At 43.4% G+C, this 23,317-nt stretch overlaps 1 protein-coding gene across 1 annotated transcript in view; it reads left to right on the forward strand.

Moving 5' to 3' along the window:
- The first annotated feature begins 2,318 nt into the window (after positions 1-2,318).
- The window catches only part of FBXO10 (F-box protein 10), a 64,069-nt gene continuing 43,070 nt past the window's right edge, over positions 2,319-23,317 (forward strand). Inside the window, exon 1 of the mRNA XM_023203158.2 lies at positions 2,319-2,488. The gene's annotated coding sequence lies outside the window, so the exon portion shown is untranslated. The remainder of the gene's footprint in view (positions 2,489-23,317) is intronic.

Here is a 23,317-nt window from a genome sequence, read left to right on the forward strand (position 1 = left end):
GTAGCTGGGATTATAGGTACACGCCACCACACCCAGCTAATTTTTGTGTTTTTAGTAGAGACAGGGTTTCACCATGTTGGTCAGGCTGGTCGCAAACTCCTGATCTCATGATTCATCCGCCTCAACCTCCCAAAGTGCTGGGATTACAGGTGTGAGCCACCACGCCCGGCCGTGAGCTGCTTTTTAAATCACTCCACTTGGATTACACACAGGCATCTCAAAATTATTTTTAATTGATAATTATATATATTTATGGGGTGCATGTGATATTTGACTCATGCATACAATGTGTAATGATCAAATGAGGGTATTTAGGATATCCAACTCAAAAATGTATCATTTATTTGTATTGGGAACATTTAAATCTTCTAGCTATTTTGAAATATACAATAAATTATTGTTAACTATAGTCACAGTCACACTACTGTGCTATCAAACGCTAAAATTTATTCCTTCTTTCCACTTTTGTACCCATTAACCAACCTCTCTCTATCCCCTTCCCCTCCCAGCCTCTGGTAACTGTCATTCTACTTGCCAGCTCCATGAGATCAACTTTTTAGCTCCCACGTATGAGTGACAACATGCAATATTTGTCTTTCTATGCATGGCTTATTTCACGTTACATAATGACGTCTAGTACCATCTGTGTTGCTGCAAATGACAGGCTGAATAGTATTCTGTTGTGTATATATGCCACATTCTTTTTATCCATTCATCTGTTGATGAATACTTAGGTTGCTTCCATATCTCAGCTATTGTGAATAGTGCTACAATAAACACGGGGATCCAGGCATACCTTTGATATACTGATTTACATTCTGGATAAATATCCAGCAGTGGGACTGGCTAGATCATATGACAGTTCTAGTTTTAGTTTTTTGAGAAACCTCCATACATTTTTCTATAATGGCTGTATAATTCAGTGTATGAGAGTTCCCTTTTCTCCATGTCCTCACCAGCATTTGTTATTTTTTTTGTCTTTTTGTTAATAGCCATTCTAACTGACAGCGTCAAATTTAACAAGTTCAAATGGGAGTTCTTGATCTGCCCCCACTTCCAAATATGTTCCCCTTACAGTAGTTCCCATTTCAATAAATAGCACCTCCATGGGCCCAGCTGGTAGGTTAAGCTACCAATCTCTGCTTCCACTCTTAACTCCTGTCTTCACATAGTAGCTGACATACTGTTTGAAAAGGTATCAAATCCTCCACCCCTTCAGTGGCTTCCTGTTACATACAATTTTAAAATCCTTATCATGGCCTACTAAGTGCTGCATGATCTGGCCCCTACCTACCTTTCTGATCTGACTTCTCCCCCTTAAAAGGCTTCAGACAAGCTAGACGTTTTCCATTTCCACAAAGAGCAATCTTTTCTCCTTCAACCCAATCCACTTGGCCCAAGAGCTTTCACAGGGCTTACCCTGCCCCTCTTCCATTTGGCTCTTTATCTTACTCTGAGAGGTCTTCCTTGACTACCCTTCCTTGGTCCCTAATTTATTTAGTTTTATTTTTGAAACAAGAGGCTCGCCCTGTCACCCAGGCTGGAGTGCAGTGGCATGATCATGGCTCACTGTTAACCTCGAACTCCTGGGCTCAAGCGATCTTTCCTCCAGCCTCGGCCTCCAAAAGTGCTGGGATTACAGGCATGAACCACCACACCTGACCCCTATTTATAAATTACAGTTCCTTCCGTACATTTTCTACAATTTTAAACACATATTGTTTTAAATGACACTTGATTACTGTCTACTTTCTCCACTACAGAATTAAGGAGAATAGGAACCATATCTGCTTTGTTCAGTTTTGTGTTCGTAATAGTAACGGCACCAGCAGCAACAAACATACAGCATTTACTTTATGGCAGGCATTATGCTAAGCGCCATACATAAAACTAATTTAATATGTACTCCTAGTATATTGTCTGGAGGTAGCCAATGGTCAGGTTGTTCAATGAATGAACCCAGCCCCTACATGCTCACCTACAGGGAGCCTAGCACCCCTGGAAACTGCTCCTTATACTGTTAGATAACTGATGCTCGCAGGAATCTTATTTACACCATATTGGCCTTAGCATGTCTCCCTGCAGTTTCCACCCACTGGTTCTATTTCTGCCCCTTCTGGGGCCACGCAATAGGAGCCTGAATCGCCCTTCGGCAAGCTCGCCTTTGCAGTACCCGAAGACCCACGCGCCCCCTCCTCGTCTCCATTCCTCCCACCTCCCGGTGCCCCTCCTGCAGATACAGCTTTTCTGCGCGGTGGTCGGGAAGTCCAGCCCCGGCTAGCCAGCTGCTCCCGGCATCCTTCGCCGCCTTGCGCGTCACATGACGGCGGCGGCCCGGCACAATCCCTAGGCAGCTGTCCGCCCCCGGGCGGGGCTGGCCGCACGCCGCAATCCTACCGGCTGCTGCGGCTCCGGGGCGGTTGGCGGTTGGCTTCCAGGGCACCGGCGGCCGCGGCCCGGACTCCGCGGTGGGCGAGCGCCCTGCGAGGTAAGCGGCCGGTACGCAGAGGCTGCGGGCGAACTTGGGCGGTCGCGGGAGGGGACCCGGGGCGCTTCCCCGGGCGACCGACCCAGGAAACGCCACTGGCTCCTGGCCGAGACTGAGCGTCTGGTCGGGCTTCGGGCATCAGGGGTCTGGCAGGACCGTGAGGGGTGCCCTCAGGCCGCCCGCGGCTCCGCGCTCTCCTGGCACCCGGAGGCTCAGGCACGCCAACGGAGAGCTGTGCCTTGGTTTCCCCTCCCGTAAAACTACTGGGCACGGAGGATGTATCTCAGTGGTGCCTCCAGCCCTGGGATTTTTCGAGTGTGTAAGTGAAGTCGAAGAAGAAACTAATTCTTGGGATGGGGAAGAACCTTCACCTAGGAACGCAGGGGCACATATGGAGCTGGGCACCCACTGTGTATTTTATGCAAATCGCAAGCCTCTCGGAGACGGTTTCTTCATCTATAAACAAAAAGTGATAACCCTTGTCCTGCCTCGCTCTTGGGACTGCAGTGAAGAACAGAGGGGAAAGTCATTTGAGGAGCCAGAACTCTGGAGTCAGCTGTGGGTTCAGATCCCAGTTCTGCCACTTATTGGCTTTGTGACCTTGAGCCAGATTGATTCCTCATCTGTTAAAAGGTGGTAATAAGCTCATAGGTTGCTGGGAGGATTAATTGTAAAGGGTTTAGCACACAGTGTCTGGCACAAAAGCCTCAGTAGATAATGCTGTTAATATAAGCATTATTAGTAAGCTAGAGATTGCCCCACGTAAGGGTTTTTTTTTTTTTTTTTTAGCAGAATAATCACTTTTGTTTCTATATTTTTAGTGCTGAAAACTGCCGTTTTGGTTTGTAAGACCTTCCCTTTTTCTCATTCTGGGCCCCCTTTGCCGTCTCTTTTACAATTGGCATATGAACCTGTTGTTCCTACCATATGAGTCAGGCTGGATGGGAACATCAATTTACTTGAGCAGATGGGTATCAGATTCCCTCTGAGGGGAGAGAAAAGTGCCAGGCATGTGTTGCCACCAAAAAAAACCACAGTACAGTGATTGACTGTCAGAGCTGGAGGATGCCTGGGAAACCATCTAATCCAGCTGTCTCCTTTGCAAATGGAGAGACTGGACCCAGAAGGACGACAGGACTTTGATTTTGCTCAGGACCCAACAGAGTGTTGGCAATGGGTAGTGGAGAGGACGGACCTTTTACCAGGCGCCGTGCTTTCCCTCAGTTCTAATCTCATTCTGCGTTTATTCAGCAGCTATATGGAACCCCTACTGTGTCTTGTACACCTACTAGGATCTGGACATAGAGCTGTGAACAAGACACACATGGTCCCTGTCCTCAAGGGGCTTTTTCTAGAGCTAGCTGTGTTAGTTTGAGGTTATATAATGTTATATATATATATCCATCTCCCTGCCCGTTCTCATTACATTTTAAAATAACAATAAGCTGCAGCTCGCAGTGAGCTTACCTCATAGCAGCTGGCCTCCAGGGATAGGAGCACACAGAGAGACCTGAATTATTTCAGGATCCCTCACACCAGTTCCAGAGCCCTTGTTGGAGCCTGGTGAGATTTGTGAGACTGGAGAAAAAGCTGCTTTGTCAGGGCTTTTAAGAAAGGATTTCCTTCTGCCCTGGAGCACTTGGATTTCTTTGTCTTTCTGGTTTCAGGCCTCTTACTGTTTTTAGATTTCTGAAAAGAGCTGCCTTTACAGTAGTGCCTTCATTTTGGTTGCCGTGGTTATCAGGGGAATTGTATTTTTGTGATCGCACAAGCAGCTGTTAAGCAATAAATGGTCAAGCAGTCACCAGTTCACCATGAGTTTCCATTCTCTGGTTTGTTTCAGTTGCAGCGCAGTTACACTATTCCTTCCTTCCCTCCCTCCTTTTTTCCTTCAATAAACTTGCATTGGTGGCAGTGCCAAGAGGAGTGGGAGTGAGTAGAAATAGATAAAAACATACGTAGACTTTGGCCTTAGGGATCTCAGATTCTTTGGCAGGGATAAAACTGAGGGCAGATTAGTGGGGGCTCTGATGATGTAGATAGGGAGTCAGCAAGAGCTCTCAGAGATGGGAGGGATGGTGTCCTGGGCAACCAAGAAGACATCACTTCCTTTTCACAGGATAATGTGAAATAAACAAATTCCTTCTACCTGCTTCAGTCAGGAAATAGATGGAACAAGCATTTTGTTCTTTCAGTTTGCCTTAATGAATGAACCTATTCTTGAGTTACCTGTCATGGCTTTTGTTTGAAATGTCTGCTAGTGTCTCTCATTACCCTCTTTCTGTTAGTTTAGTGATTATTAGTTTCCCACTCGTCTAAAATGTTTGATATTGTATACATAAAGGAATGTATACAAAGAGACATTTGATTAAGATTTTGTCTATTTCAGTTTAGATGTTTAACATATGTCTCATTTCACAAGTTGGGTTTAAATTCACTCTTGTATTTCCTTATTTTTTCTAAGTAGACTCCCAAGTCCTCTGTAATGCCCTTATTAGTGAGAATTCCAGTGTCTCCTTCTCCAAGCTCTCTGGGGCTTATACATTCCAAAGGGGTCAGTCTTACTGTCACTCACCAGAGGAGAGAGAACTGCATTGTCTGAGGAGTCCACACACATTGTCATTCCTGACACCGCTATATGGCAACACTGTTGAGCTGTACTACACAGTCCACGAATGTGTGATCACTGCTGTCCAACGCCCTTATTGGACCAAATCTCTGCTAGCATGATTCCATGCTTGGTTTCCAAGGTTAGAGCTTGTTTTATTTATGCTTGCGTGCTCAGCCATTCTCCCCAAAGCACCTCACTCTGGGCTTTTTGTTGAGCTTTTCACCAGGCTGGGTTCCCCTGTTCTCCTGGAGAGTTCTCTTTTAGAGCATCTGGGGCCCTTCCTGCTAGCAACTTTGGTCATGGTCATCTAGACCACCCAAGAGATGTCTCTGTTTTCAAACTTCTTATCAGAGTTTGCGGGCTCAATCCTTTCTCTTCCTAACCTTAACCCAAATCCCTTTGGCAAATTGGTTCCGCATACTCTCCCGGGTTCTGCCTACCAAGGATTCTCAGGAATTACAGCCTTCAACAAGGTATCTACCCCAGGACTTTGGGTGCCTACTCACCCTACTTTTCCATATGTAAAGAGGGGTCCTCAGGTCACCCTGAGCAACATAGATTTAGGCATTCTGGAAAATTTACTTGGCGTGTACCCCATTAGGGATTTTGTAGGCAAGGTTTTAATTTAAAAATAAAGGATTTTAGTTTTCTCAATTTTTCTAAGAAACAATAATCAGTATATTTATTTCATTTGTTTTAAACTTTTTGAATATGAAATACAGCAAATATGCATTAAAAAACCACAAATATATAGTTTAGCAAATAACTATAAAGGAAATACACATGTAATCACCAACATGTCAAGAACCAGAACATTGCCAATACTCGGTACCTGCTTCCAAATCATAATTTCCTCCCCCAGAAGAAATCATCTTGACTTTTGTGATAATCATTTTTTTTTTTTTTGCTTTTCTTTGTAATTATATCACCTATGTATATATCCCTAAACAATATAGTTTACATTTTTGAACATCACACATATAGAATCATACTGTTTGCATTTTGTGTTTTGCTTCTTTTGCTCAACTTGTTTGTGAGATGCATCCATGTGGCAACCTCACTTATTTTCATTGCTAACAGTGTTTCATGGTATGACTGTGTCACAGTAGATGTATTCATCCTGTGGTTAATGGATACTTGAGTTGCTTATAGTTTCTGACTGCCAAGTACATCCTTAGATATTTTCTGTTGTATTTGAACAAGTTTCTTTAGGTTATATATGTTAGAGTAGAATTGCTTTACTAGATAGTGTCAGACAGTTTACTTTCCTACCAGGAGTATATGAGAGTTCCAGTTGCTTCATATCCTGGCAAATAGTTGGTTTTATTGGTTTTAATGTTTTAACTGTTTTCATGTCTGTATCATGATATTTCTTATGGTTTTAACTTGCTCTCATTGCTTACTCTTGAGGTTGAGCACTTTTTTCTTTTCTTTTTTTGGAAACAGGGTCTTGCTTTGTCACCCAGGCTAGAGTGCAGTGGCATAATCATGGCTTACTGTAACCTCAACCTCCTAGGCTCAAGATATCTCTCCCACGTCAGCCCCCTGAGCAGCTGGGACAGCTGGTTAATTATTTTAATTTTTTTTTGTAGAGACCAGGTCTTGCCATGTTTCCCAGGCTGGTCTCAAACTCCTGGACTCAAACTGGTCTTCCACATCAGCCTCCCCAAGTGCTGAGATTATAGGTGTGAGCTATGCCCAGCCCTTGAGCAGTTTTTTGTTGGTTAATTGGATTGCCTCTTTTGTAAACTGTCTATTGTCTCCTGCCATTTTTAAATTATTTTAATTGATTTTTCAATAAGGAAACATATAAAGGAAATATATTTCCCTTATTTTTTTTCAATAAAGGAAATATATATCCTTTATATATTTTGGTTAGTGGCCCCCTGTCAGTTGTACATTTTAAAAGTATCTTCTTATACTGTATGGCTCTCTTTTCACCCTTGAAATGGTGATATCTTAGATCCCATTCTGTAGAAGCAGGGCATTATTAAAATAGGGATTCTTGCTCAAGTGAGACTGTGGGAGAAGCGCTCAGGAAGAGGAGTATGAGGAAAGCTGGATTGGGGGAGGAGAGGCACAGCCTGGTGAGGGGGCAGTTGCAGTTCTCTGGAGAAAGGGACATCTGTGAGTTGTTCTCAGCTGATACCACATCTGAGTGACAGGTGTGCTAGCCAGTAAAGAGGATCTGGATGGAACCAGTAATATTCTCCACAGTCCACTTCTTGCACCATACAGATAGGCTTGCTTCTTATATTAAGTTCACTCTATCCAGGTACAGCTTCTCCAGGATTCTGGTTAATCACAAATTCTGGGAAAACTTATAAGAGGAAGTTAAGTGAGACAAATTACAACCCTTGCTGCTGCAGTTGGTCCAGAAATCTAACAAATGCCCATATCATCCTCTTCCACCATCCATTTTAGTTTCCCCTCTTTTGAGCCTTGAATGTATGATAGAACTTGGTGATGAAGCCACCTGGGCTTGGAGGTGTGAAGTGTGTTTTCTTTGCAATCTTATTTTTGACCACAGATTCAATGTCTTTAATGGTTCCAGGGTGATTTTGTTTTTGTATTTCTTAACTAAGTAATATTTTCCTTGGAGTTTATCCCTTTGTATTTATTTACATAAAGTTGTTTATAATATTTTCTTTTCTCTTTTTTTTTTTTAAGACGGAGTCCCGCCCTGTCGCCAAGCTGGAGTACAGTGGTGCGATCTCAGCTCACTGCAACCTCTGCCTCCAGGGTTCAAGCAATTCTCCTGCCTCAGCCTCCCGAGTAGCTGGGATTATAGGCATGCACCACCATACCCAGCTAATTTTTTGTATTTTTAGTAGAGACGGGGTTTCACCACATTGGCCTGGATGGTCTCGATCTCTTGACCTCGTGATTTGCCCACCTTGACCTCCCAAAGTGCTGGGATTACAGGTGTGGGCCACTGCACCCGGCCACTTATAATATTTTCTTATCCTTTGGTGTACAACATCTATAGGGATATCCCCTCTTCCATTCTGATTTCATTTTAATGCTTTTTTTTTTTTCCTTCTTTGGTTTTAGTAGAGGTTCTTTTCAGAGAACCTGCTTTGATCATCAGTGATAGTCTTCATAATAAATTTGTTTTCTGTTTCCTAAGTTCTGCTCTGTTCTTAATTTTTCTCTTCTATTTTCCTTGGATTTATTTTGTTCTTTTTCTGACTTCTTGAAATTGATGTTTAGTTTCATTAATTTTTATCCTTTTGATTCTTTCTATTTAAGGTTATACATTTTTTTCCAAATTCTGTTTCAGCAGGAGTTCACAAGTTTTGATATGTGGTATCTTTATTTATTTCTTTGCTTCTTTTTTTCTGAGACTTTCACTTGTTGCCCAGGCTGGAGTGCAGTGGCACAATCTCGGCTCACTACAACCTCCGCCTCCTGGGTTCAAGTGATTCCTCTGCCTCCTCAGCCTCCCAAGTAGCTGGAATTACAGGCATGCGCCACCACACCCAGCTAAGGTTTTTGTATTTTAGTAGAGACAGGGTTTTACCATGTTGCTCAGGCTGGTCTTGAACTCCTGACCTCAGGTGATCCACCCGCCTTGGCCTCCCAAAGTCCTGGGATTACAGGCATGAGCCTTCTTAGTTGTTTATTTCTAAAAATATTCTAATTTCCATTGTAATTCTTTCTTTAACCAATAAGTATTATATTCGAGAAATGTGTTTTGTAATTTCCAAACATACTAACATTTTCTAATTATCCTTTATTAATCAACTGTGGTCAGTGAGCTTGTTCTGTTTTTTGTTTGTTTTTGAAACAGCCTCACTGTCTCCGACATGGGAGTACAGTGATGTGATCATAGCTAACTGCAGCCTTGAACTCCTGGCTCAAGCAATCCTCCTGCCTCAGCCTCCCCAAGTAGCTGGGAGGACTACAGGTGTGAGCCACTGTGCTCGATGCTGTGTAATTTTAATCCTTTGAAATTTCTTGATACTTCTGTTAGGGCTGTGTTTATGGTCAGTTTTTATAAATGTTCCGTGTGTATTTGAAAGTAATGTGTATTCTACAGTTACTGGATTCAATGTCCAATGAACTGCCATTAGATCAAGTTTATTAATGGTGTTCAAATCTTCTTTATCCTTACTGAGTGATTTTTTTTTCCTATGTATTATAGAGAGATGTGTTTAAATATCCAACTATAATTATGAATTTGTCTACTTCATCTTTTAATTTTTTTTTTTTTTTTTTTTTTGCTTTATATCTGTAAGGCCGTATTATCAGGTATATACAAACATAAAGTTGTTTTATCTTCTTGGTGAATTAATTTACTTTTTATCATTATAAAGCTGCCTTTTTTGTTTCTAATACTTTTTTTTTGCCTTATACTTTATCTGATAGTATAGCTATGCCATCTTTTTAAAAATCTGCACAAGTATATTTTTTCCATTAGTTTTGTCTTTTCTGTAACTGTATTTTAGGTAAGTCTCTTATGAATAGCATATAATTGGGTTTTGGTTTTTTAAACCCTGGGAAAACTTAAAAGGAAGTTTTTGGGTTTTGGTTTTTTAAACCTTGGGAAAACTTATAAGGGAAAACCCTGACTTTCTTTGTCTTTTAGTTAGAACATTTAGTCCATTTTCATTAATAGCACCATTGATGTATTTTTGTTTAGGTCTGCCTTATTTTATGCTTTCAATCTGTTTGTCCTGACAGTTCTCCATTTCATTATAGCTGTCTTCCCTTCTTTGGGGCTATTTTTCATCATTCACCTTTTTTTTTCTACTAATGTGGATGTGATACACGTTTTCTTAATGGTTATGCTTGAAATTTCAATTTGACCAAAGTTGATAGATTTCCATTATAAGCGGTGAATATCTTTACTTTTTTGGACAGATAGGACAGCAACCTTAGACCACATGAACTGCATTTATCCTTTTTCCACCTTAGGGTAGATGAGATGTAAATATAATGTATCAACTTTGACTGGAGTCTTACTAGCCTACAGAGAGGAAAAGGAAGTGAGTAAAGAATTTACCTGAGAATTAACAAAGTAAATTGGGTGGGGGGGCGGGGCAGGGGGCGGGCAGGGGTGTGCCAGTGGCTCACACCTGTAATTCCAGCACTTTAGGAGGCTCAGGTGGGCAGATCGCCTGAGGTTGGGGTTCGAGACCAGCCTGGCCAGCATGGTGAAACCCCATCTCTACTAAAAATACAAAAATTAGCGGGGCGTGGTAGCAGGCTGCTGTAATTCCAGCTACCCGAGAAGCTGAGGCAGGAGAATCACGTGAATCCAGGAGGCGGAGGTTGCAGTGAGCAGAGATCGCGCCATTGTACTCCAGCCTAGGCAACAGAGCAAGACTCCATCTCAATAAGAATAATAATAATAATTTACTTGAGAAAACTGTGTATTTGTCAGGATTTGTTTGCTTGTAGGTGATCAGCTTAAACTATCTGAACTTGAAAAAGAACATCAGTTGGCTTTAAAAAGAAAATGTTTCTGTGTCCCTGGCCCTTTCATCTCTCACAGTCTCTCACCTTGATTGTCTGAGTCTGGCTTCATTCCTCACATGGACTCTTTCGAGGTGCCCCATTCCTTGCAAGGGGATGGGGGATTCTTACTGTCTTCTTTGGGTCAAGTATCCATCCTGTGAGGCAGAGGACTGCACCACTCTCAGTGGCAGCCCCAGCAGGACTAAATAGAGTGGAAGCAGGGTTTCCCTGATGATGCAGAAGAGGGAAGGTGCTGAGCAGACATAGCTAAGGCCAGGTACAGTGGCTTGTGCCTGGAATTGCAGCACTTTGGGAGGCCGAGGCAGGTGGATCACCTGAGGTCAGGAGTTCAAGACCAGCCTGGCCAACACGGTGAAACCCTGTCTCTACTAAAAAATACAAAAATTAGCCAGGTGTGGTGCCTCCTAGTTCCTTTCTTGGAGTACTGGAGTTCCTAACCTGTGAAGTGATGATATAGGAACTTCTAGCCTCACCATCACATATATATAAATTTATAGATCATGAAATAAGAATGAATTTGATCCTGCAGTTGTTATGCACTAAAATATCACTACACAATAAATGTTTACTGATAGGAATTGAGGATAAACATACTACATTTTGGTTGTTATAACTGCTCATTAAGATGACGTGTAAGGCTGGGCATCGTGGTTCACGCCTATCATCCCAGCACTTTGGGAGGCTGAGGCAGGAGGATCACTTGAGTCCAGGAGTTTGAGACCAGCATGGGCAACATAGTGAGTGACACCTCATCGCTACAAAAAAAAAAAAAAAAAAAAATTAGCTGGGTATGGTAGCGTCTGCCCATAGTCCCAGCTACTCAGGAGGCTGAGGCTGGAGAATCACTTGAGCCGGGGAGATTGAGGCTGTAGTGAGCCAAGATCACATCACTGCACTCCAATCTGGATGACAGAGCGAGACCTTGTCTCAAAAACAAAACAAAACAAAAAAGACATATAAAAAACACCTGGCATTTAGTAAGCCCTCAAAACACCCTTGCCTGCCCCTTCAAGGACATGCAATAAATTTATGTGAGAATCAGTACTAAAACCCAGATCTGGGGACCCCCCTACAACTCCCCTTCTGTCTCCTAGGTAAACCAAAATGAACAGGCAGTGCATTGAGAGGAGAGAGGGTCCTTATGGCTCCAAGCCCACTCAGAAAGCACCATCAGAACACAGCTTTCTGGTTTATGTCATCAAATTTCAAAGCTGAAAATAAGAAACAGATAAGAAACAGATGGTTATTTCTCAAGCTAAAGAGAGCTATGGTTTGAAGAAATGATGACAAGCCCAGCTGAAGTTTTTCTCATCTTCAAACTTAGGTTTTGTCTCATTTTCAATGGTGTGTGTAGGTGTGTGTACAGGGCTCTTTGGGGTTATCATATTTTACTATTACTTTAAAACAGTTTACTTCACAAAACTAAGGACATTTACTTTGATTTGAAGAAAGATTTTAAATCATTAATCCATTACAGTCGCTCAGTTAATGCAGTTTGTAGTTATTTACACTGGTGCTTGTGTGCTTCATAATGTTGGAAGAGAAATTTTTTCGTTTCCTGTCAATACTAAATAGAGTTCTGAGCAGCCCTTGATTTTTTTTTTTTTCCACTTTTTTTTTTTTTTTTTGAGACAGAGTCTCGCTTTGTCGTCCAAGCTGGAGTACAGTGGCGTGATCTCAGCTCACCGCAACCTCCACCTCCCAGGTTCAAGCAATTCTCCTGCCTCAGCCTCACAAGTAGCTGGGATTACAGGTGCCCACCACTATGCCCGGCTAATCTTACTTTTTTATTAGAAACTAAACTCCAACACTTTGATACTAATATGGCCCTCCGTGGGTAGAAAGTGTGTTTCCCTTGTTAAACGTGGGACATGAAACAAGAGTTAAGTCACCTGCCCTCAAGATTAATCTGCAAGGGAGAGGCAGAGCCCAAACTAGAGTGTGAATGAAGCCTGTTGGGTCCCTTTCATCTGAGTCATTTCAGCACGCATAGGGCCTTTTGTGCTGGGACTCAAGGCAGCTCCCCGTGGTCCCCCAAATTAACTAGAAACTGTTTACCTTTGGCTAAGGGTGTTCCATGTGAACTGATACAACTGGCCTTTCTCACTGATCCCTTCAGATTCCTGGAGCTGCAGCCAGACTGAACCTCCCAACATGTCCTAAGCCCAGCTGAAGGTTTTCTACCTTGGGGGCTTTTGCTGATGCTGTTTCCTCTGCTACCGACCCCCTTCTTCCTCCTCTGAATGTCCCAGTCCTATGCAAGTTTCAGAGTCCAGTTCAGATACCAGCTCCTCCATGAAACTTGGCTTAGTGGTTAAAAACAGAGTCTTTAGGGTCAGGCTGGGCTTCAGCGGCTCTGTACCTCTCTAACGAGTGATTGGGGCAAGTCATTTGTCACGTAAGTTCTCTTGGGCTTAGTTTCTTGAACTGAAAAATGAAGACAATATTAATTTCAGTCATTGCTTCTCAAATTTAGGGTGCACATAGGTTCCCTGGTGATGTTGTTAAAATGCCAAATCTGATCCAGGAAGTACAGGGTGGTGCCCAATGCCTGTCACTTCTAACAAGCTCCTAGGTCCTGTGAGCACATTTTGAGTCGTAAGGCTTGAAGAGTTCTTCAGGGAATAAGATGAAATAATGCATGAAATGCACTCAACATTGTGCCCCTCAAATAGCAGTACTTAGTAAAAGGTACCTGCTGCTGTTTTTGTTGTCTTCCATTATTATTGGTTGATTTCCCTAGCTGGAGGTCACATTTTTATTCTTTAAACAAGGACTTTCCCTTCTTTATGGCACTGTATTAGTCTGTGCTCACGCTGCTGTGAAGAAATATCTGAGACTAATTTATAAAGAAAAAAGGTTTAATTGACTCACAGTTCAACGTGGCTGGGGGGAGGCCTTAGGAAACTTGCAATCGTGGTGGAAGGCACCTCTTCACTGGGTGGCAGGAGAGAGAATGAGTGCAAGCAGGGGAAATTCCAGAGACTTATAAAAGCATCAGATCTCATGGGACTCACTATCACAGGAACAGCATGGGGGAAACCACCCCCAGGATCCAGTTACTTCTACCTGGTCCCTCCCCTGACACATGGGGATTGTGGGAATTATAATTCAAGATGATGTTCTGGGCAGGGACACAACCATATCATTCTGCCCCTAGCCCCTCCCAAATTTCATGTCTTCATTTTTCAAAACACAATCATGCCTTTCCAACAGTCCCCCCAAAGTCTTAACTCATTCCAGCATTAACCCGAAAGTCCAGGTCCAAAGTCTCGTCCGAGACAAGGCAAGTCCCTTCTGTCTATGAGCCTGTAAAATCAAAAGCAAGCTAGTTACTTCCTAAATACAGTGGAGGTACAGGCATTGGGTAAATACACCCATTCCAAATGGGAGAAATTGGCCAAAGGGGCTACAGGCCCTATGCAAGTCCAAAATCCAATAGGTTAGTTATTAAACCTCAGCATTCCAAAATGATCTCCTTTGACTGCATGTCTCCCATCCAGTTTATGCTGATGCAAGAGGTGGGCTCCCAGCCTTGGGCAGCTCCACCCCTGTGGCTTTGCAGGGTACAGCCCACTGCCTGGCTGCTTTCACAGGCTGTTGTTGAGTGTCTGCAGCTTTTGCAGGCACATGATGCAAGCTCTCAGTGGATCTGCCATTGTGGGGTCTGGAGGATGGTGGCCTTCTTCTCACAGCATCACTGGGCAGTGCCCCAGTGGTGACTCTGTGTTGGGGCCCTGACCCCACATTTCCCTTCTGTATTGCCCAAGCAGAGGTTCTCCATGAGGGCTCTGCCCCTGGAGCAAACTTCTTCCTGGACATCCAGGTGTTTCTATACATGCTCTAAAATCTAAGTGGAAGTTTCTATACCTCAATTCTTGACTTCTGTGCACCCACAGGCTCAACACCACGTGGAAGCCACCAAGGAGTAGGGCTTGCACTCTCTGAAGCAATAGCCCGAGCTATACCTTGGCCCCTTTTAGCCACGGCTGCATTTAGCACGGCTGCAGCTGAAGGCACCATGTCCCAAGGCTGCACAGAGCAGGGGGTCTCTATGCCTGGCCCAGGCCCATGAAACCATTTTTCCCTCGTAGGCCTCAGGCCTGTGATGGGAGGGGCTGCCTTGAAGGTCTCTGACATACCCTGCAGACATTTTTTATCTTGGTGATTAACATTCCTCCTAACTTGTGCAAATTTCTGTATTGGGCTTGAATTTCTGCCCAGAAAATGGGGTTTTCTTTTCTGTCACATCCAATAGGCCAGTCATTAAACCTTAAAGTTCCAAAATGATCTCCTGCAAATTTTCCAAACTTTTATGCTCTGCTTTGTCTTGAATGCTTTGCCATTTAGAAGTTTCTTCTGCCAGATACCCTAAATCATCTCTCTCAAGTTCAAAGTTCCACAGGTCTCTAGGGAAGGGACAAAATGCTGCAAGTCTCTGCATAGCAAGAGTTACCTTTACTCCAGTTCCCAAAAAGTTCCTTATCTCCATCTGAGACCACCTCAGCCTGGACTTCATTGTCCATATCGCTATCAGCATTTTGATCAAAGCCATTCAACAAGTCCCTAAGAAGCTCCAAACTTTCCACATCTACTTGTCTTCTGAGCCCTCTAAGTCTCTAGAAGTTCCAGAATTTCCCACATTTTCCTATCTTCTTCTGAGCCCTCCAAACCATTCCAGCCTCTGCCTGTTACCCAGCTCCAAAGTCGCTTCCACATTTTCAGGTATCTTTACAGCAGCACCCCACTCTCTGTGGTACCAATTTACTGTATTAGTCTGTTTTCATGCTGCTATGAAGAAATACCCACAACTAGGTAATTTATAAAGAAAAGAGGTTTAATTGACTCACAGTTCCACATGGCTGGGGAGGCCTCAGAAAACTTACAATCATGGCAGAAGACATGGCAGGATTGTGAATGAGTGCAAGCAGGGGAAATGCCAGATGCTTATAAAACCATCAGATCTCGTGAGACTCACTATCACGAGAACAGCCTGGGGGAACCACCTTCATGATCCGATTACCTGTACTTGGTCACACCCCTGACACACGGGGATTTTGGGGAGTATCATTCTAGATGAGATTTTGGGTGGAGACACAGCCAAACCATATCAGGCACTAAGCATTTTTCCCCTTGAATTGTGGGGTTTCTTTGGTTTTCTTTTTGTCTTTCGGGTGTTTTTTGGTAGACATATCTTTGTTCTGCCAGACTTGAGAGCAGGGTCTTTATCTGATTCCCACTGACTCACAAGGTGCTAGCCACTTGGTCTTATACACAGCAAGTGTTGAATACACACGTGGGTTCTTATTTACTTCTTTTTTTATTCCACAGGGATCTGTGTGGCAGCAGGGAATCTATAGCTAATGATTTGAGTAGTCTCAGCTCTGCTAATATACCAGATAATGATGAGGGTGATTATTCATTCAGTAAATGATTGTAGAGCACCTGCTATGGGCCGGGCATAGTTCTGGGCATAGTACGAAGCAGTGATACAAAGTTTCTGCCCTTCAGGAGCTTACATTTTACTCAGGGGAGACAGACAATAAATGAAGAAAAACATTTAATTCCACAGTGAATTTCCTCCTAGAGGTGCCCAGGCTCTGTCACCTGGTGCCCTGGGTCCGCAGGTGTGTTTCCTTTTTCCCATGGTTCATCCCTGTGGAATAACTCAGCACTTCCTGTGTCCCCTCTGCCCCCTTACAGATCCACTCACATAAAAGCATTCGTGAGCAACGGAGACATTATTAGAGAGCTTGTGGGGAGCCAAAACAAGGGCTTCACTTTATACTCAACTGTTAATACCAAAGAGTTCCCCTGTTGCCACTTCCTCCCACCACACAGTTCCCAAGTGCAGCTCCCTGAGGGATGTTTTCATTCCTGACCCCAGCCTGCCTGACCATCTTGGTGCCTGGTGAACGGCACATGGAGCCCACCCTTCCCGGAAGCAGTGGGGGTCCAGATAGCAAATGAACAAAGCAGCAGCCTTCCTTCCAGTGCCCCACAGGTGCAGAGCTCTGGACAGTGCTGTGAGGGAGGTTGTTCCCGCTTTCCTCTTTACAGATGTGTTTCCATTTCATCCCTTTAGATGTTAGACTGGCTGAGGGCTTGTTCATCAGACCACTTCTCTCTCTCAACTCCTTCACTAGTGATCTCAGCCCATGGCATGGTTTTAAATGTCATTCAGGTCTCTATTCAAACGTCACTTCCTCAGAGACTTTCCTTGACAACCCTGTCTGAAATAGCACATGCGTGCATTCATACCCCTTAACCTGCTTTATTTCTCTTCATAGCATTTATGTTAATATCTTTTTCGTTTATTGTCTGTCTCTGAAGGTAGGGACTTTCTCTCATTTACTGTTTTTCAGTACTTGGAACAATGCCTGGCACATAGTAGGCAATCAACGAATGTTTGTTGAATAAATGATTTTTTTTCTCTGGAAATTCTCAAAATCTTCATGAGGTGTATCAGGCCAGCCATTGTCAGCCTCAGTTTAGAGGCAAGGAAATAGGTTCAGAAAGGTTCAAGGACTTGCTGAAGTCAGGGCGAGGCAGCAGCAGAGCCTGCTTGTTGACAGCTGAGTCTTATGGGACTTGCCTCCTGAGAGGGTGGCCTCTGCCTCTCCCACTGAGGCTGGGGACACCAGGTGGCCCAGAGGCATGTGGATACCTCCAGTGGGAGGTTAGGAGAGTGCTACACAGAAACTCTGAGTTCTAACGCTCTTGGGACCATAAAAAATGGAACCAGGCTGGGCATGGTAACTCATGCCTGTAATCACAGTATTTTGAGAGGCTAAGGTGGGAGGATCACTTGTGGCCAGGAGTTCGAGGCTGCAGTGAGCTATGCTCATGCCACTGTACTCCAGCCTGGGCAACACAGAGAGACCTCATTTCTTAAAAAAAAAAAAAAAAAAAAAAAAAAAGTTTTTTAAATCAAAAAACGGAACCACCTGGGGCCTACTTCGGACCATGCTCCCTCCATCCCACACAGGCTCCCATCATTGTTTTTCCAGTTCTTCACAGGCATCATGCTCCAGTGCACAGCCTCTGGGGACATTTGTTATTTTTAATTCCACATGCAGAGGCCCCAGTGGTAAAAAGGAAGGGCAAAACTTGAATGCATTAAAAAAAAAAAAAAGTGTCACCTTGTTCTAAGAAATCCCTGTTGCTTCATGGATATCCATGGATTAGTGTAAAGATACAGTAAATAAAGCCAAATGGAATGACAGGGAATGTGCTTGTGTGCTTGGAGTCCAGAGGGAGCAATTGTTGGCTTCATTGTAGATTCAGAGCCCTGGAGTTAGGTACACAGGCAAGTTTGGGGGAAAGCAAGTGCTGAAGGGTAGACAGTAACCTGCTAGGAAATCCCCCTTCCCCTGAGAGGCCAGTGACTAAACCATGTACTTCCTACTATAGGTGGGCTTCTTGGAACCCCAAGAAAACCGAAGCTCCAGTAGTTTCTACCTCAGGTGGCTTGGCCCCAAATCCCCCAGACACCCTCACGTCATCCTAAGGGAAAGAAATTGTGATTAATATTTGCAAAATTGTGAGTTCCTACCCTCACTGTTCCACCTAAATACCTCTCCTGGATGGATCTCCTAAAAGTATAGCTCTGGTCAGGCCACTTCCCTTCTGAGGAATCTATAATAGACAAGTACAAGCGTCTTAGTCTGGCATTCAAGGCCTTTCCCATCATGCAACTTCTGTAAGAGGGTAGAGCACCAGTGGCTCCAAGGGGTCAGAACTGACACCACCCGGGAAAGAGTAGTGCAGTCAATCTCAAGGTGCCCAAGGGCTTTACAATAATGCCCTTTAGAGTTTCACATGCTCTTTCAGCCAGAAATGGCTGGGCTTTGCTATGGTAACAAACAATCTGCAAGTTCTTAGTACCTTAACCCAAACAAAGGTATATTTTTCATGCATGGTGTATGTCCATCTTGGCTTGGTCGGCGTCTCTGCTTACTCTAAACATGTAAGGATCCAGGTTCCTAGAGTAATCGTCATCTCAAATGTTGCCAGTTGCTGTGCCACAGAGAAAAGCAAGCTCTGGATGATCTTGCATAGGCAATGAAGTGCTCTAGTTGAGAAGTAATGCACATCTCTTCTACTCAAAACCCATTGGCTAGTACTAGCCTTGTGGCCCCATCTGACCTCAGGAAGGATCAGATGTACAATCTTGTCATGTACCCAGAAGGAAGGAAAACTGGAAGTAGTTGATGAAGAGGGCATTGATTCCCAATACAATGTGCGTTCGATTTTTTTTTTTTTTTTTTTTTTTTTTGAGACAGTCTGGCTCTGTCGCCCAGGCTGGAGTGCAGTGGCCGGATCTCAGCTCACTGCAAGCTCCGCCTCCCGGGTTTACGCCATTCTCCTGCCTCAGCCTCCCAAGTAGCTGGGACTACAGGCGCCTGCCACGTTGCCCAGCTAATTTTTTGTATTTTTTTTAGTAGAGACGGGGTTTCACTGTGTTAGCCAGGATGGTCTCGATCTCCTGACCTCGTGATCCGCCCGTCTCGGCCTCCCAAAGTGCTGGGATTACAGGCTTGAGCCACCGCGCCCGGCCTCGATTTTTTAATCATCACAGAAAGACTTTGGGGTGCTATCAAGGTCCCCAATTTACATATGAGGAACCTGAGGCCAGAGAGGTTAAGTGATTCATTCAAGGTCACCTGCAACTCGACCCCAAGTCTTCTGGCTTTGAAATGATTGGTCTTTGCATGATACAGAGAGAGCCGCTTCACTGAAAGGGTTGAAGCTGAGGAAGAAGGATGCTGCATCAAAGTGTGGGTGGGGCCTTTTATCACAATCACCAGGGAGCTTGTTAAAAATGCACATAATTGGTTCCACTCCAGAGACTCTGATTCTGGAAGTCTGAAATGGAGCTAGGAATAGGCCCCAGGTGATTCTTAGGCGATGTTTGAAGAGCCACAATTAAAGAATCTGCTATGGGAGGTTCTACTAAGTCTGGTTTAAAGAGTTTCTTTTTTCAGCCAGGTGTGGTGGCTCATGCCTGTAATCCCAGCACTCTGGGAGGCCGAGGCAGGCGAATCACCTGAGGTCAGGAGTTGAAAAGCAGCCTGGCCATGGTGAAACCCCATCTCTACTAAAAATTCCAAAAAATTAGCGGGGCGTGGTGATGCGCACCTGTAATCCCAGCTACTCAGGAGGCTGAGGCAGGAGAATCGCTTGAACCCAGGAGGCGGAGGTTGTAGTGAGCTGAGATCATGCCATTGCACTCAAGCCTGGGCAACAAGAGCGAAACTCCATCTCAAAAAAAAAAAAAGAATTCTTTTTTGTTGATCTCTATAAGTTGCAATACTGCTTAATTCTTTCTCTCTCACATTGTTATCAGCTGTGACAACAAATGGTTGCTATCACCTAATGGGCAATATATTAATTATTCACCTAAAATTTGAGGTGGGGGCTCATTTCTGCTTATTTATTTACTTAAAAACACTGTTATTAAGCATGTACTTTGTGCTGCATATTGGATGGTATGTGGGGTTCTTGCTATATTCCCTATAACTGAATTATGGTAGCCTAGGGTATTCTTATTGATGAGCTACTATGGGAAACGTGGCAAACCCATCTGGGACAGAAATTGTCAGTGCTGGGTACTATGGGATGTCACATGGGGCACACGACGCATCGACTGGGTTGAACACTTAGATAGTAAAGTAAACTAGGCTCGAATTGACAAGGAAGCAGAGATGCATTTATGAGGGTTGGTGGTTGTGATTTGGGTCTCTCTTATAATCCCTCCTGAGACTTAGAATACTGACCATTAGCAATAAATTCCAGGAGAACCCTAATGGAAAGTCCTGCAAAAAGACTATATGGAAGCCTCTCACCTGGAAGGCTGTAGAGGTTAGGTTCCTTTAGTGTTAGCTGATTTCACTCTTGAACACCTGTCAGAGTTGCCGCTTGTAGAAGGAAAGAACATCATGGATAAAGCATCTCAGAAAGCGCACAGTATGGTGCTCCCTGAAAGAAGAGTATATGGTTATACTCAGAGGAGCTGAGAAATCAAAAGCAGACTGTGGGGATGATGAGAATACAGAGCCTAACAAGTAGGTCAAAGCTCTTAGCAATGATTAAAGATACTCTTTTCAGATGCAGCAGTTGGTCCTGGTTAAGATGAGATTGCCCGCTGGGAGGAAATGTTTGGGTAGTTGATGGTTAGCATACTTTCATATGGAAGGTTATGAAAATGGGGATAATGATGTCCTTTTGGTGGTTTTAAATTGAAGTGGCTAAATAATAAGGAAAGAAGAAATGAAACCAGGACAGCTAGAAAAGTATTATAGATGAGCCCATCTTTATAGGGAGATAGATAAGAAATGTAGAAAGATAAATGTAAATGGTGTGGGGACATAGTATGTAAGCTGTTGCGTGGGAGGGAGATTATCTGAGCTAGCTAGAAATGGATTTTGTGAACGGTCAAGGCCAGCTAGATGAAATGTAATATGTGAAGTAATTGAATTCAGAGAACCATGCATAGGTCACCAAAACTTTATGGAAAGACAGCAAAATAACATTTTAAAATTACTTCTCAAGTGAGGCAAGCCAAGAACGTGGTTGGAGGAGAGGGCCTAACTGAGGCTGAGCTGCATCTACCCCACTCAGGGGTCCTGGCAGAGCTCCTTCCTTATGAGAATGACTTTGTGAGGAGAAAAGCAACATTCAAATTAAGAAAAGAATAATTAGAGGCAGAGCCATCCAAGGCCTCCGAAGGGATCAAGAGGTCTGGGGTAAGGTTCAGAAGGGATGTAGAGTGCAAGGATATGAAGTTGTGAGGGAAAGAGTGAGTTATGTGAGAGTTCAATATAAAAGGGTTCATTTGAGCTGCCAGAGGTACTGCTCTCTTGTGATGATTGATGGTCAGATCAGTTGTAGGTAATCATAAATCATCACTTATTGGCATCATTGCCTGAAAGAACCCATAGCCTGGGAAAAAATCAGAATCCTACTCTCATAGTGCATGGACACGTAGACCCAGTATTGGAATAATCTAGGCACCCCGTAGCTAAGAATGCTCTCCTTATCTTTTCTGTTGCCCTGAGTAGTTGTAATAGAGAAAGGAGTCAACACCAGGTATTGAGTCTTCAGAAAGAAAAGTACCCAGTCCCTATCGTAAACAACCCAGTGGAGGATGCAGAAGGCTTGGAAACAATGACCAAGCCAGTAGAAAAAGCATCTCTAATATCCCCATTGTGGTTTTGACATATTCCATTAAAGAATACAGAACAGGCCAGGTGCGGTGGCTCATGCCTGTAATCCCAGCACTTTGGGAGGCTGAGACGGACGGATCACCTGAGGTCAGGAGCTCAAGACCAGCCTGGCCAACATGGTGAAACCCCCATCTCTACTAAAAATACAAAAATTAGCCAGGCGTAGTGGCACATGCCTGTAAAAAAAAAAAAAAAAAAAACAAAAAAACAAAAAACAAAAATATCTTCAACCGACTTATTTTTTGACAAAAGTACAAGTTATTCAACGGAGAAAGGATAACCTTTTTAACAAATGGTCCTGGGACAGTTGGATAGCCATAGGCTAAAAAGAAAAACTTCAACATAAACTTTACACTTCAATAAGAAATTAACTCAAGATGGACCACAGGCTTAAGTATAAAGTGTAAACTATAAAACTTTTAGAAAAAAAGACAGGAAAAAAATTTTTTTTTTTTTTTTTTTGAGATGGAGTCTCGCTCTGTCGCCCAGGCTGGAGTGCAGTGGTGCGATCTCAGCTCACTGAAAGCTCCGCCTCCAGGGTTCATGCCATTCTCCTGCCTCAGCCTCCTGAGTAGCTGGGACTATAGGTGCCTACCACCACGCCTGGCTAATTTTTTGTATTTTTAATAGAGACAGGGTTTCATCGTGTTAGCCAGGAGGGTCTCAATTTCCTGACCTCGTGATCCGCCCACCTTGGCCTCCCAAAGTGCTGGGATTACAGGTGTGAGCCACTGCACCTGGCCAGGAAAAAAATCTTTAAGATCCAGAGCTAGGTAACAAGTTCTTAGACTTGACACCAAAAGCATAATTCATAAAAGGAAAAAAAGGTCAAAAATGTGGTGATACTGTGGTGCCGGCGTAAGGATTGACACATAGATCAATGAAACAATAAATAGTCCAGAAATAATCCCACACTACCATTGTTTGATTTTTTTTTTGAAAAAGGCACCAAAGCAACCCAATAAGGAAAGGAGACTGTTTTCAACAAATGGTGCTGGAATAACTTGATATCCACATAGAAAAAGAAGGAACCTCAACCACTACCTCATACCATGACAAAAATTAATTCATGATGGATCATAGAACAGTATGTAAAAGTCAAAACCACAAAGCTTTTAGACAAGAGAGTATATCCATGACTTAGGAATTAACAAAGCTTTCTCAGAGAGAAGAAAATAATCATAAAAGGAAAGAAATGGTAAGTTAGACTTCATTAAAATTAAAAACTTCTCACCAAAAGATTCCATTAAGACAATGAAAAGGCAAACCACAGATTAGAAGAAAATATTCAAAGAACATGTATCTGGCAAAGGACATATAAAGAAGTCCTATAATTAAATATTAAAAAAAAAATTAAAAATAGACAAAAGGACCGGGCGCAGTGGCTCATACCTGTAATCCCAGCACTTTGGGAGACCAAGGTGGGAGGATCACCTGGGGTCAGGAGTTTGAGACCAGCCTGGCCAACATGATGAAACCCCATCTCTACTAAAAATACAAAAATTA

Source organism: Piliocolobus tephrosceles, chromosome 14, assembly GCF_002776525.5.
Source record: "Piliocolobus tephrosceles isolate RC106 chromosome 14, ASM277652v3, whole genome shotgun sequence".
NCBI lineage: Eukaryota > Metazoa > Chordata > Mammalia > Primates > Cercopithecidae > Piliocolobus > Piliocolobus tephrosceles.